We start from the raw sequence: 14260 nt of genomic DNA on the forward strand, positions 1-14260 counted from the left end.
TTTCTAGTAATGTTTAGAAGACAAAGAACGACAATTAATTCTTGTACATGGAGGAAAAGATAAAACTTGTCCAGACCAAGACAACATCGATCCTTGGTAAAACTAAGGGTTAATTGGATCCATGACATTATAAATTCTTTAGTTTTGAAATATGCTATTACTATTCACCTATTTGAAGTGATGCCATTACAATTTTGAAGGTATTTGAAATATGCCACTGCATACCCTTTCAACACATTTAACAAAAACTTTAGACCAAATTGCCCTTGTCCTTTTCCTCTGTCTCCTCCCATCTCTCCTGTTCATCTTCTTCCTCCCTTTCTTCCCCTTCTGGATCTAGGTCGGGCAGCTTGATTTCTTCCTTCCCATTTTTCGCCGGTGAACCTCGGCTAAGGACACCCCCTTCACCTTTACTCCGGCGTGGATCTTCAAACCCCGCGAGGAGGTGATGAACGTGGCGTCGAGGGCTGGGTCGTGGCGGTACCATGGTTCGACTCTGTGAAGTGGACGAGGCCGAGGGACCAGAGGCCCTGGCGTTGGAGCTCAGCCATAGCCGAGGGACCGTGATAGTCGTCGTCCTCGGTGGGGAATCCAGTGCTCGGACGCTCGGTAGGGAGGTGCAGGCTTACAGTGGCTGGGTAGGCACAGGCTTGGTGGATCCATGGCAGCAGAGATAAATAGGAGAGATGGAAGGAGATAGAGGAAGAAGACAAGGACAATTTGGTCTACATTTTTTGTTCAATGCATCAAAGGGGTATGCTGTGGCATATTTCGAATATATGAAAAATTGTAATGGCATGACTTCAAATAAGTGAATAGTAATGGCATATTTCAAAACTGAAAAATTTATAATAGCATAGGTCTAATTAACCCTAAAACTAATTGGTTCTACAAAGATAATCAAATTTCACAACAAATATTATTTCTTAAATAATACGGTCGACACAGTCGACTCTTTAAATTCAAATTAAAATGAACAAGCAAATGATTTTCCATCTCCCTATAAGCCAAACCCCACATGATAAAAATATGAAATTATAAAAGATAATTGAGCCCTATGATCACCTCTACAGAAATCATTTGTACAGGCATCTGCCATATTTATCTACCAACGGATTAAAAATGCAGTTACCTATTTATTTGACTTACAGGGCCATCCGCATTGCCTCTCGCACTGAGACCGGCGGTGACAACCCTTGCCGCTGTAAGCACCCGTCCCTCCTTACTTCGTCACGTCACAGCCAGAGCTTGCTGCTGGAAAGGCAGGCAGTGAGCTAGGACGGCAATGGATAGGCTCCATTCCGTGGCGCTCCAACAGATCTAGCGCGAGCAAAGCTGGATGTGCGTGGATCTAGATGGCCGGGGCTGCGCAGGGGTGAAGACGGCCGAGGTGGCGTGAGAAGGAAGACAGCAGGTGGCGCCGCAAAGCCTCGCGCTGAGGCCGCTCGGTGGTGGTGAGGTGACCCGATGGTGATGATGCTACTATTTAGTGACGCAAAGTGGCAGCGGCGGTTCGAGGTGGCCTCTCTAGGTGTGGGGATGGCTGTGGTGGTGGGATGGCGCCGGCCTCGCGTGCAGACATGACCGTCGCAGCGAGGCCTCCCTTCTACTCGACGACGGTGGGGATGGTGAGCGGCGGGCAGATCTGCAACAGCGAAGGCGGATCTGACGCAGTGGCATGGACATCAGCGCATCGAGGTGGAGTCCCTGGGTGCTCCCTACTAAAATTGCACAAGAAAATAGGGAAAGAGCCGCTAATGAGAAAAAAGAATTAGATGCTAAAACTGAAAATCAACAAGTGCTTAAATTGAAAGGATTTGTTATGCTAGCTGTTGACGGTCGTTAGCGATCAGTTTCGACCGTCAATACTACCAAAATAAAGGAGAACTAGTTATGCTTGTAATGTATATTTGTGTTAGAATAATAATATTCCACTAGTATTAGGATTACTAACCTTTTGCAGAGAATGAAATAAAATGGAGGAGAATCGACATCAAATCAAACGATCAATCAATCGGATGATGACGAGAATCAGACTTATGCATGAATGGGCCAAGAACTCAGAATTGACACGACAAATTGGACCAAAATTCACAAGTCCGAAGTGAGCAACAGAAGAGGAGGCCGCCAGCCGAAAATGGGCTGGATTGGGCCATGTGGATCTAGGGTTGGCGATGGACAGTGTGGATTGCCTCCCTATGGCGGTTGGAGGGTATTACTGACCTTTCCAACCGTCGTAACGGTCATTACCTACCTATTTAAGGAGCTCACTCTCTCCATTTCAACACACACTTCAAGTAAAACTCTCTCATATTCTCTCAAGCTTAGTTTAGTATTCTCAAGCTAGTGGAGCAGGAATAGAATAGTAATCGGAGTCTGGAAGTCTTCGGAAGAGTTCGGGTATAGCTCTAGTAGCTCGCCTTTCTTCTTTTGTAAGATTTGTACTTTATTTAGAATATTCTTCTTTATACAATTCTGGTATTGAAATACTTTCCAAGTATATGAATGCCAACTTTACTTTATTTTCAAGTTATACTGATTATACTACTAGCTTATCTGGGAGATACATAGGTAGAGGTATAGTGTTTGCTTATGCAATTACTATATGTCATGACAATGATATTAGAGTAGTATCTGATAGTTTAGACGTGGTGTCTAGATTACTGGGTATCATTATTTAGGGTTATATGCTGCGGATGAGAGGTGGGCTGCTGATGGTGACAGCTCAGTATGGGTATTCCTCCGCGCGTGTATATAGTCCTAAGTAAATGTCCTAGGGAGGGTACTCCTCCATTTTTAGCCCCGGTTGTATGGTCATGACGGGCTTTCATAAGAAACTCGGCAGTTAGGGGTGGCTTCTCGAAGTACCAGGAGGTCATCGGATAGAGAGTATTAGCTAGTATGTCAGATAACTAGGATGTATGTATACTATGTACTCCCCCCGTCCTATAAAAAACAAATCTAGGACCAGATGTGACATATTCTAGTACGATGAATCTGGACATATATGTCCAGATTCATAGTACTAGGATGTGTCACATCCGATACTAGGTTGGTTTTTTATGGGACGTAGAGAGTATACTAGAAGTATAGGAATATATTCTTTTCTATTTTCTTTCCACTTGGCTGTAACATCGTGAAAATTCCCGACAATAAAAAAATCACTAAAATTTTGAACTTTTTAAAACTTGTTGCATCATGCTGGATGTTATGGTTGCTATTGCTTGCCAAACTATAAATTGTCACAATGAAACATTAACTTAAGGATGTACAATTCGCTAGAATATTCTATCTATCGATTCCATAAATATTATGCAGGAAGCTAAATGAAGGAAAAGTTAATTATTAATTTGTATGGTATGAATTACAAACCAAATATTAAATATTCAAACCATGTTGATAGCTTGGTTTCATATTTAACAAATGGAAACAGTAAGATTAAATGGAATTCATCTGAATCCAATCTCACGTGAAATAATGACCACTTCATTACAATGATCCCATCTATAAAAGAGTGTTTCGCTGGAATATTTAAATTAATATTTAAAACACTTTATCAAGCCCATATGGTGTAGAATTCACTCATATAAATAAATAGAGTAAATACATCACTACCATTATAATGGTCACATTAGAATATTTTAATTAATATCAAAGCCTAGAAGTTATATTGGATAATTTTTGGATAATCTAATGGAAAGCAAATTCGTTTGAGAACTAATGAATAAATAAATAAATATTCAAATGAAATATTTGAATTACCAAAATCCAAAATGTGTAGAGCTACATTTCAATTCCAAATCCAATCTTAGCCATTTTGCAGTTTAGCCCTTCCCTTTTTCCCTCTTTCTCCTTTTCTCTTATTTTCCACCGGTACTGTTCATTGCGCACCATGTGCTCGACTCGGACTCCACCCGGTCGAACACCCGACGCCGCCTTCTTCGGTCGCGGATGTGCCGCACGCCCACTTGGCGTGACCGTGCGCCGCACCGCGTCACGCCGCGCCGCTTGGGCCCGCCGCCCGACCGAGCCGCCGGATTCCCGCATAAGGCTGCGCTGCCATGAGCGCCTGCGTCACCCTATCCCGTCGCGAGTCGCCATCGCATCGCCATATCATCGCCCCTAGCTGAGACCGTTGGATAATGCGGCGTTTCTTCCCCAGCTAGGACTAAAACTAGCAGACTATAGGCTATAGGCGCAATGATGGAGCCACAGAACTTTAATGGAGAAGGAGATGAACCTTAGCCATGTCATCCACCTCATTGCTCTTATCCGATCGCCATTAGAGCTCCAGCTCATCCAGGCCATGTGCTGGCGATCTTATCCCCATGGTTTCCTTACACCCTAAGCTAAGCCCCCAATAAAATCCCCATTCTTCTCAGCTTTCTTCCCGAATGCATTTCATCGAACACCTTGCGATCACTCTCTCACCACCACTAGAGATCACCATTGCGAGGCTTCCCGGCCAGAGCTGGAGGTTGGAGGGAGTGGAGGAAGAGTTGTGCTCCTGCCGTCGCCATTGAAGGACCCGAGGACCGCTGGACACCGGGAACCACGCGTCGAACACTTTCGGGCGTCACCAACAGCTAGCCGCCTCCACTTCGTCCGCACCGCAGCACGCGTCGCCGCCCTTCGCCGTCTCTCCATCCCGGGGTAAAACCTCGAGCCCATAGCATCCTCTACACCTCTAATAGCTAGCGCCGGCTCCAGTTTGTACGATTAATGCCGATGGCTGTGCCGCCCCGACCGCCGTTCCGCCGCCGACGAGCTCACCGTGGATAGGCCATCCCGGGTGCTCTCCCTCCCATCTTTCTGGAGAAATCGAACGCCCATACACCGTAGATGCTCCTACGCCCATCAATTTGGCAGGAGACCGTACCAATCACCCAAGCACCAAACCTCCTCGAGCTCGGTCATGGCAGCCGTGTCGTGCCACTTGCCTAGGCGCCGCCGCACGCCGCATTCGGTACCAGAGGGTCGCCTGAGCTCCACCGCACCTTCCCTAGCCACCGTCGGGTCGCCCTCGGCCGGCTCTGCCGTGCGTGCCGTGTTCCCCTGCTGCTCCCGCTTGGTCGGGAGGAAGAAGAAGACGAAGGTTGAAGACGACCTTTAGCCGTGCCACTGACGAGCCGTCCCCACTCCTCCTATTTCCTTTAGAAAATTAATCCTGTGAAAAAGAAAATCAAAGCTTTGACCCCACATGTCAGCAGCTGTTAGGGATAAGGATAGATTTCGGATTAAAATAAATCAATTAGGAACAGTAACTTTTCGCTATTTCTTGGATTAATTCAAATTTGGGTCTTTAAACTAGCATAACCTATTCATTTTAACTCCGATTTGAGTGAAACTTGAATCTAAATTCATCTAAATTCATAAGCTTTCCAATGGTATATAATTCACTATTTAATAACATATATTCATATTTATAAAATAATTAATGTTCAATGATTAGATTATGATCAACTTAAAAATGTGCTAATAAATAAAGTTGGTATTGTACAGTAAGATAGGTAGAAGAATAATTGTCTTTAACATGCTTTGTCACTGTAACAACTACATTAATTAATTATAAATATTGTTTCAAATTAATTGAAGCATAGAAAGTAACATTGCTATTCATTAGTCGCTGACCATATATGTAGTTAAGTCCATGCCTTACTAATTAATTAAATTAAGTTTAGTCTTATAATTAGGTAAATAAAATATGAGTATACATAGATCATTCCTAAGCTTGATTGGGGGGGAGGAGATAATAGCAGAGCTAGTGTGATTAAATCACCTATACGAAATTAATTACTTAATGTCAAGTCCCATGGAGTGAGTAGTATCTTTTAAATTGGTAATCAATCTTAAGTTAATAAACAGTACCAACTCGCCAAATCCACCTACATCACATATACTGTATATATATAGATTACAGTAAATAACTCATGTTCGGTAAATGGTCCAATATTAATATATTATTGAACTGCCATAATGACAATAGAAGATTAAGAAACCTTATCCATTAGCAAGACCAGGTAGTATGAGAAACCCTAGGTTCGACCTCAACAATTATATTTTGTTTGTGCACATTGGATTGTTGTTTGAACATTGGTTTTTCTCGCGTATTATAGAAATTGTATATCGGTTAGTCGTGAGGCAACGTATGCAGCTTCCAGGAGGTGAAGATTGATCAAGATTATACCAAGAATAAGAACTATCCTGAGCAGGCAAGTCATCACCCCATCCCCTGAGCATGTTGGTCCCAATTGTGAAATTGTTTTGTTTATAAATAAAATTGCATGCAATGATGAATATCCTACTTGTTATTTTGCCATGCCTTTGATTATTGTTTACCTCATTATTTCCTTGTACCCATGATTACGTATGAGTCCTTAGTCAATTATGACAAAAGCTTAGTAATGCTACTTTAGAATCATGCATTCTCATATTTATCAAATGCTATATGCTTAGGCAACTACCTTAGGGAAAGTAGTTGAGATACGGCTTGTGGAGACATGAGCGCCACATTGCCATGACATTGGTGACATGATTTGTGAAAGGAAAAATGAAACTAAACAACTGTTTTCGACTGGGGCGGCTGGAGGACTTGGGTGGTGTCCAGAAAAGGCTAGTACCGTCCCTGGTCAGTTAAGAACCGAGCCATGAAGTTAAGCATGAAACGGTCCCCGTACAACCATACTTGTCGTGTGGGTATAGACCTAGCGGAGTAAATAGCTGAGCGGAGGCGGTACCCAAGCCGTAGTGGTTTTCTTGATGTGTGTGAGGCAGGCCCTACGGTGGGGCAGCCATTGGTAGGACCGCGAGGGGCGGGTGCCTACAGTTGTGTCGCCATCGGTAGGACTGCCATGTGTAAACCTAAACTTAACTATAACTTAATGCATGTGTGAGTCTGCTTGTGGCATGTCAACCGGGCCCTTGTATTATTTTGTCTTCCGCTGTTGTTCTCTGATAGTTGTTGGCCTACCTGGCCCTAATGTAAGCATTTAACTCTTTTAGCCTGAATTCATTCGTGATATGTTGTGATTCGGCTATGTATGTGTGTACCAACTACTGATCCAGGGATTGGTACTGATAAACACAGAAGATTTCCGATTTCCAAAATTGGGGGTCGACATTGGCTTAGATAGTTTAATATGAGAATGAGTAGACTTATGCTTGTGTGTCACTCTACCCTATGAATTATATTAACCCTGCTTAGACTATGATTATTACAAGTAATATATAATTTATCAGTACGGTTCTCTCTACTGTAATCTTCCCATGGGATTAAACAAATACAATACCCTTGGAATACTCTCGGGTGAAAAGCTACACTGGTATATCCGTGCGCTTGCGGATAAACTCTATAACCATAATATACCAGGAGTATTTTCTACGACATTGCTGGGAATTATATTTCTAGTAATGTCATTAAGAAATACCATCACTAGCAACAAAATCCGGTCTTGCTGAAATTTGTGATGAATAAGACACATGTTATGCTTTGGTTTGCAAAGATACTCTATTTTCTGTTGATGACGTCTAGCTCTTTGCCTTCTCCTGTCACTAATCTTTTTGCAGGAGTTTCGAGATGTATTCCCATCTGAGTTACTGCAGGTCTACCACCCATTTGAGGGATTTGGAGTATGAAAAAGTGGTTTGATAACGCCATAGAGGCTGGTGATCTGCCTCAAGCAAAGAGTGGTTCATTCATGTTGAGGATCACCCAAAACATTAAAGTTGTTTTTAGGAGAAAGTAGTGAACGGATGGAAGAGGGTGGAAATCGCAAGGAGAAGGTACATATATGGATCCTTCAAATACATTGATGTTTACGAAGACATCAATTTTCTATGAATATCCATCATACTGGGAGCATTTAGAAGTTTGACATAGCATTGATGACGTGCACATTATGAAAAATGTGTGTGAAAGCATTGTTGACATCTTATTGGACCTCTCATCCAATACAAAGAATTCACGGTAGACCTGGCAAGGAAAGAGTTACACCCTACGAAATTGATAAATGCAATGTATTGTCTATAACCGACTAGCTTCTCTATGATAACTGAGGAGAAGAAATTAGTGTGCATGTGCTTACACGGGTTTAAAGTGCCTATACTAGGTACACATCTAACATCAGAAACCTAGTTCCGATAAAAGATTTAGAGATAATAGCAACGAAGCCTCATGATTGCCATGTGTTGATGACACATCTCTCAGTAGCAATCATGGGAGTGAAGCCAGAATCTTCAAGGTGGCACTAACATGGTTCTGTCATTTTGGCAACATAATTTCACAAAAGGTGATGGATGCTTAAAAAACTCCAAGGTTTGCAGGGTAATTTGCAACTACCAGAATTTTCAATCTCGAACTAACTCTTTGCGCATTTTTTTGTGAGTGTTGTGCTTTGCATCTCTCTCTCTCTCTCTATGAAGATCAAATGTCTTTTGAGCACCTGGAAATACAAATGCTAGCATTGACTTGAACACGTCTTGTATTGTGGCTTTTCCCAAGAGTGAAAATTTGAAATCAAATTGAATTAAATCGCCTAGTGTCCTTTAGCCTTTTGCTTTCATTTTTAGGGGTCACCAAGCATCAATCAAATCGCCATGGGACTAATAACTCTACTTTAGCTCAATACACACATAGGTCCCCTAATTGCCTTGTGATCTGTCATCCAAAATCCGCTAGGGGCCGAGATGCACTTTCAGTTTGTTCAGGGCTTATGTATACTTGTTAAAAAGGTCTTTCATATGGTTTATGGTCGACATCAAAATTCCAGATGAACTGCTCGAAATCATACAATCAACAAAGCAAAGCTTTGAACCTCTTCCATCCAAGTCGTAGGCTTTGTAACTGAGTCTTGGTTGACACATGATATGGATGACCTCCCACCCATGTAACGCATAAATAGCTAGACATTTGTCGCCACCTCTAAGGTTTTTGTTTTGCTTAAATTATTCCTACTCTATGTAGTATCGCTGCTAGATTGTTTTCTGCAACTCTAGGCTATGTGTGCTTCATATTCCTTTGCAATTTAAACTGTGTTTTTCTTATGAACTTCTCGATTGTTTGCAGGCTCAATACCTTGTGAGAGCATCGTTGATAACTACGAGACAAACAGATGTAGGGATTGCGAGGTGATATCTACTGATTTAAAGCCTCAAATTGTGAATGTACACATGTCGATAAATCAAACCTATTGAAAGATCTGGTAACTATTCGTATCAACAAGTATTTAAAAATTACAATGTAAGTTTTTAAATTTAATTGTAAGTATATAAAATTCACCAATGTAATTATTAAAATCTATCTATTATTATATACTAAAAGTCCATTAAACTTCCTAAAAACACACTCAAGCCACCACGTGGCACCCTATAAATACTGTTATGCCGCCACGTTATTTTCATTTAATTGGCGGACCCGTTATTTTAGACTATTAGATTAGATCTATTTGCTTCCTCTTGATATAACATGTCCTGTGCATATGGATGCTGTTTATACCGGAAAAACCAAACCATCAGTACGTACTTGGACAACACTAAAAAAGGAAAATAAAGGAAAAAAAGGAAAAAAGAAAAAAAAGAAACAGAACGTACTTACGTACAATAAAAAAAACTATAAAACAGAAAAAAGAAACTGTTCACTTGAAAAAAATAACAAAAAATATAAAAATATATATCATAATAATAAGAAAATTATAAATATATGACCTAAAAAATAAGAAAAGCTACAAGACCTAAAAAATATATGTACATAGGTAGAAAACAATAGAGTCTTTTTAAAATATGTTTTTCTTTACTATAATAATATATTTATTCCACAAATATGGTCATGTGGCGTTCCTACAAGCACTCTTACCGCCATATGTCACTTTATAATTTCGTTGTCAATTTTCATTTAAAATGATGGACCCATTTTTAGATCAATAGATTAGTCCGCTTACTGTTAATTTCCTATGTATAAGAGATAAATTGTTTACCGGATGTCTGATTGAAACAAAACAATAAAAGAAATATGCGTACAATAATAAAGCTATAAAGCCAAAAAAATACATATAAAAGAGTACATAACTACGATAAAAAACCATCAAACAAAAAAATTAGATATTGTTCACTTGAAAAAAAAATATGTACGTCGATAGAAAGAAAAATATAATATACGGTCCTTTCAAAATAGGAATTTCTATACTATAAAAATAAAATTTATTACTCAACAAATATGATCATATGGTGTTTCAACAAGAACTCTTATATTGCAACTTGGCACTCTAAAATTTTGCTGTCAATTTTTATTTAAAATAATGGACCTATTATTTTAGATCATTAGATTAGCCTGTTTCTTAATCTCCTGTGTATATGAGAGAAACTATTTACTGAATATTTGATTGAAAAAAAATAAACATACATACATACATACATACATACATACAACAATAAAGCTATAAAGCCCCCAAAAAATACATATATAAGTTGGTAGAACCTTCGAAAACATATAGACGTTCTTCAGAATAGGATTTTCTACACTATTAAATAAAATTTATTACTCCAGAGATAAATATGCAAAATAAACTACATTAATATAAAACCAAATTAAATGTGTTTAAACGCCCATTTTAAATTTATTTTAAATTATACGGTCAACTTATAATCAGGTCTATTCAAATGTTGATGACTTATCATAGTTATATTATAGTGCTAAATACATTACAACACATGGAGCTGACATATAATCTCAAGCTACCACGTGGCACTCTATAAACACTCCTATACCGTCACGTGGCACTATCTAATCTTACCGTCGTTCTTCATTTAATTGGAGGACCCGTTATTTTATACCATTAGTTTAAATTTATATCTATAGTTGATTTTCATTTAAATTAGTAGATCCATTACTTTAGAATCATTTGGTGTATATATAATTACTTCCCCGTATAAAAGGTGTCTAATTTGAAAAAAAAAGTACAGTCAGCAAAACAAAAAATCATAAGTACAGTACGTATGATCCGGGAAAAAAAACAATAAAGCTTATGTTCCGTTGGCCGGAAGAAAGAAAATGCCTGTGTGACAAAGTAAAAAACAAACGTACATAGTATAATCGGGGAAAAATGTAAATATAATTTTCTACCATATAAGATAAAGCGAAAAACCATATGTATGTAGTACTATCTATCTATGGGTGTGTATGGGTGTGTTTAATTCTTTAGGTGTAAATTTCTTTGAAGTATACGGACACACATGTATTAAACATAGATAAATAACAAATTACAGATTCCGCCTGTAAACTACGCGATGAATTTATTAAGCATAATTAATCCGTCATTAGCAAACGTTTACGGTAGCATTACATTATCAAATCATGGCATAAAAACTGTGCAATTGGTTTTTTTCACCATTTAATGTCCTATGCATGTGTCCAAATATTTGATGTGACGTTTTGGCCAAAACTTTTTGGGATTTAAACAAGGCCTATCTATCTGTCTATTATATATTAAAAGTCTATTAAACATCCTACAAACATTTCCAAACCATCATATGGCACCTTATAAATACTCTCAAGTCGTCAAGTGGTACCTTAATGAAATAGAGAAATCTAACACTCGATTTTCATTTAAATCGGTGGAATCAATATTCTAGATCGTTAGATTTATCTTAGAAAACCAAAACCTCCCACGTCCCCGTACCATGTACCGCGCACAAAGTGATCAATTTGTAGGCTCCCTGTTCCTTTATGTTTTTTCATCCCTATCACAATTAAAATTAAAATTATATTTATGGAAAATAATCTCAAAAGTAGGTGTTAAAGTCCATTAAATATTTTATAAATATTTCTAAATCTTTGTATGACATTATTAAATTAGAGAAAACCCATCCATTGGTTTCCACTTAAATAGATTCGCACAATATTTTGCATTGTTATTGTATCTATTTTTTTAATAGAACAACATCCCAAACCATCTTCCCTTCCTCTCCATCCCTATGGGTGTTTTGCTAAGCTGCTACTTGTCTCACTTAAATTAGAATAAATCCTAATAAACCTGAGGGAAAAAATAGCATCCAACCATCAACACATTATTTAGGTCATCAGATCAATCAATTTTTTTCTTAAAAAAATAAACATCCCAACCTTTCCTCCATCCCCGTTCTCATGCGGTGTGCGGTGTTACTTTTCTCTGTTTTTAATATCTCTATGATAATTAAAATTAAAATTATTTTTATGGGCAAAGAAATGATCACAAAGGAATCTCCACCTATTAGGTCTAGCCAGTTAATATTTTTTTTAAGTGAAAACGATAGCTTTATGTCCATATTGACTATATTTTAAGTGCTAACAAAAAATTACATTATGGACTCACATCCATATTGAAGCCTCTACTCAATAAAGTTAAAATTTGTTACCGGACATCCAAAAAAAGTATGATTAGCTAAGAGACACTACAAGAACGTATATCTGCTCTGGGACACCGCAAAAAACTAGTAATTAGCTGCTGGATACCCATGGCATTATTCTGTTATGTCCAAAGGAAAAGGGGATATAAACAATTGCGCAAGTATGATTTTTGCCCCTTCCTGCCATGTGTAGCTTGTATATAGCTATGATGTCGAGGTAGTCACGACATGGGCGGTGAAGGGTATGGCAGCGTGGCATGGCACAGCTATGAGACCGACAGCAATAGCCTACGCTCTGCGGTGCCCTGCTTGACATGAATCTGGAGGTGGTCCACGTTGTGCTTACCCCAAGCGCTGTGTGTCGCGGAGCATCGGCGCCGGCATGGCCCTCGTGCTGTAGCGGCGACGAGTGCGGGAACGACATGGAGCCATAGGCCTAGCTGCACTGGCCCTCCTTGAACCCACCTCCCCCCCTCTAGAGAGCCACCTCACCGACGGCGGGTGCGGTTGCAACATCGAAGGTGTATGCGAGCCGGAATTGGTAGGTAGGGGAAAAGTCATGCTTTTGTTTTTTCTTTCTCCATTTCTTTTGGATATGATAAAATAATGTCATGGGCCTCCGGTAGCCAATTACCAGTTTTTTCGGTGTCCCATGACAGATACGCGTTCTTGCGGTGTCCCCCAGCTAATTACACGTTTTTTAATGTCCCGTAGCAAATTTTACCCTAATAAAAGGAAATACTAAAATTGCTCACTCTACAAATCAAAATATCCCAGCTTATTTTTTAAAAAAACTGGTAGACCCATTACTTATATCCCGTTAGACATCTAACGACTTTCCATCAACTTTTTCTCAGCTTGTATATGGGAGTTATTTACCCATACATTTTGATGTTGATGCTTTAATCAATAAATGATCATTTAAGGAGATAAATAAATAATCTTTAGATGACCATAGCATCTAAATTATATATATGATCTATGAAGTCACGTGGCAAGTTGAAGAACATACTAGTTGTACTGAGCATGTTGGTTGCACCAAGACAACCATGGTATGGCCTCAGCAATATATAAGCCAATTACAGATAGGAATTAAAAGACCATATCCATTTCTTTTGGTAAAACTTGCTGCAGTACATCGTGAATTTGTGACATATAGCATAGAACAATCTAGAAACATGACGCTCCAGTTTAGTGGTAATTTGCTAAGAAAATACTACGACATCTATTTTAATTTTTCTTACATAATTGGAGCGAGATAATTTAGAATTGATGCCTTTACCACATGCCAGCTTCTAGGACCAACCCACTTATATTTTCAACCCGAATTACAGAATCAAAGCATTTCAAACATGCTTCATAAAGTGGATTTATCCAAAAAAATGAAGATAAAAGGAATGAAAATTGAATAAAATTTATCTAATTTAATTTTTTTGTTGGGTTTATAACCCATTCTAAGTAGAAATATTCAAACATTTTAGTAGGACTAATAAAATGAATATATTTAAAATTTCAAACAGAATCTAACAAAAAAAAAGGACATTTATAGGAAACACATCTATTGTTTCAACACAACATTTTCTCATGAAATAGAAACAACACGGTTTAAAGTAATTTTAGTTCACAATTTATATGTTGTAAGTAACCAGTGCTCAAAGGACGTTAAATAAGTTCAGTTTTAGTTTATGATAAAGTGAAAGAATATTTTTGATAGGAAACCATCCTCACATGACATTCGTAATAAAATTTTACGTACATGCCCGCGCATATGCGCGGGCTACCTTCCTAGTTACATTCTAATTAAAATTTTAGTACAAAGATTTAACAACTTTTTAATAAAAAATACAGAGCCATAAATATAAATTCTCCCTTAATATAATTT

The 14260-nt window shown here is 38.7% G+C and overlaps 1 long non-coding RNA gene across 1 annotated transcript; it reads left to right on the forward strand.

The window, feature by feature from the left end:
- Positions 1 to 4399: 4399 nt before the first annotated feature.
- Positions 4400 to 7105, forward strand: LOC9272077 (uncharacterized). Its single transcript, XR_003238475.2, has 2 exons — positions 4400 to 4653; positions 6117 to 7105. It is a non-coding gene; the product is annotated as an uncharacterized lncRNA (long non-coding RNA).
- The last annotated feature ends 7155 nt before the right edge of the window (positions 7106 to 14260 follow it).

Source organism: Oryza sativa, chromosome 9 (assembly GCF_034140825.1).
Source record: "Oryza sativa Japonica Group chromosome 9, ASM3414082v1".
NCBI lineage: Eukaryota > Viridiplantae > Streptophyta > Magnoliopsida > Poales > Poaceae > Oryza > Oryza sativa.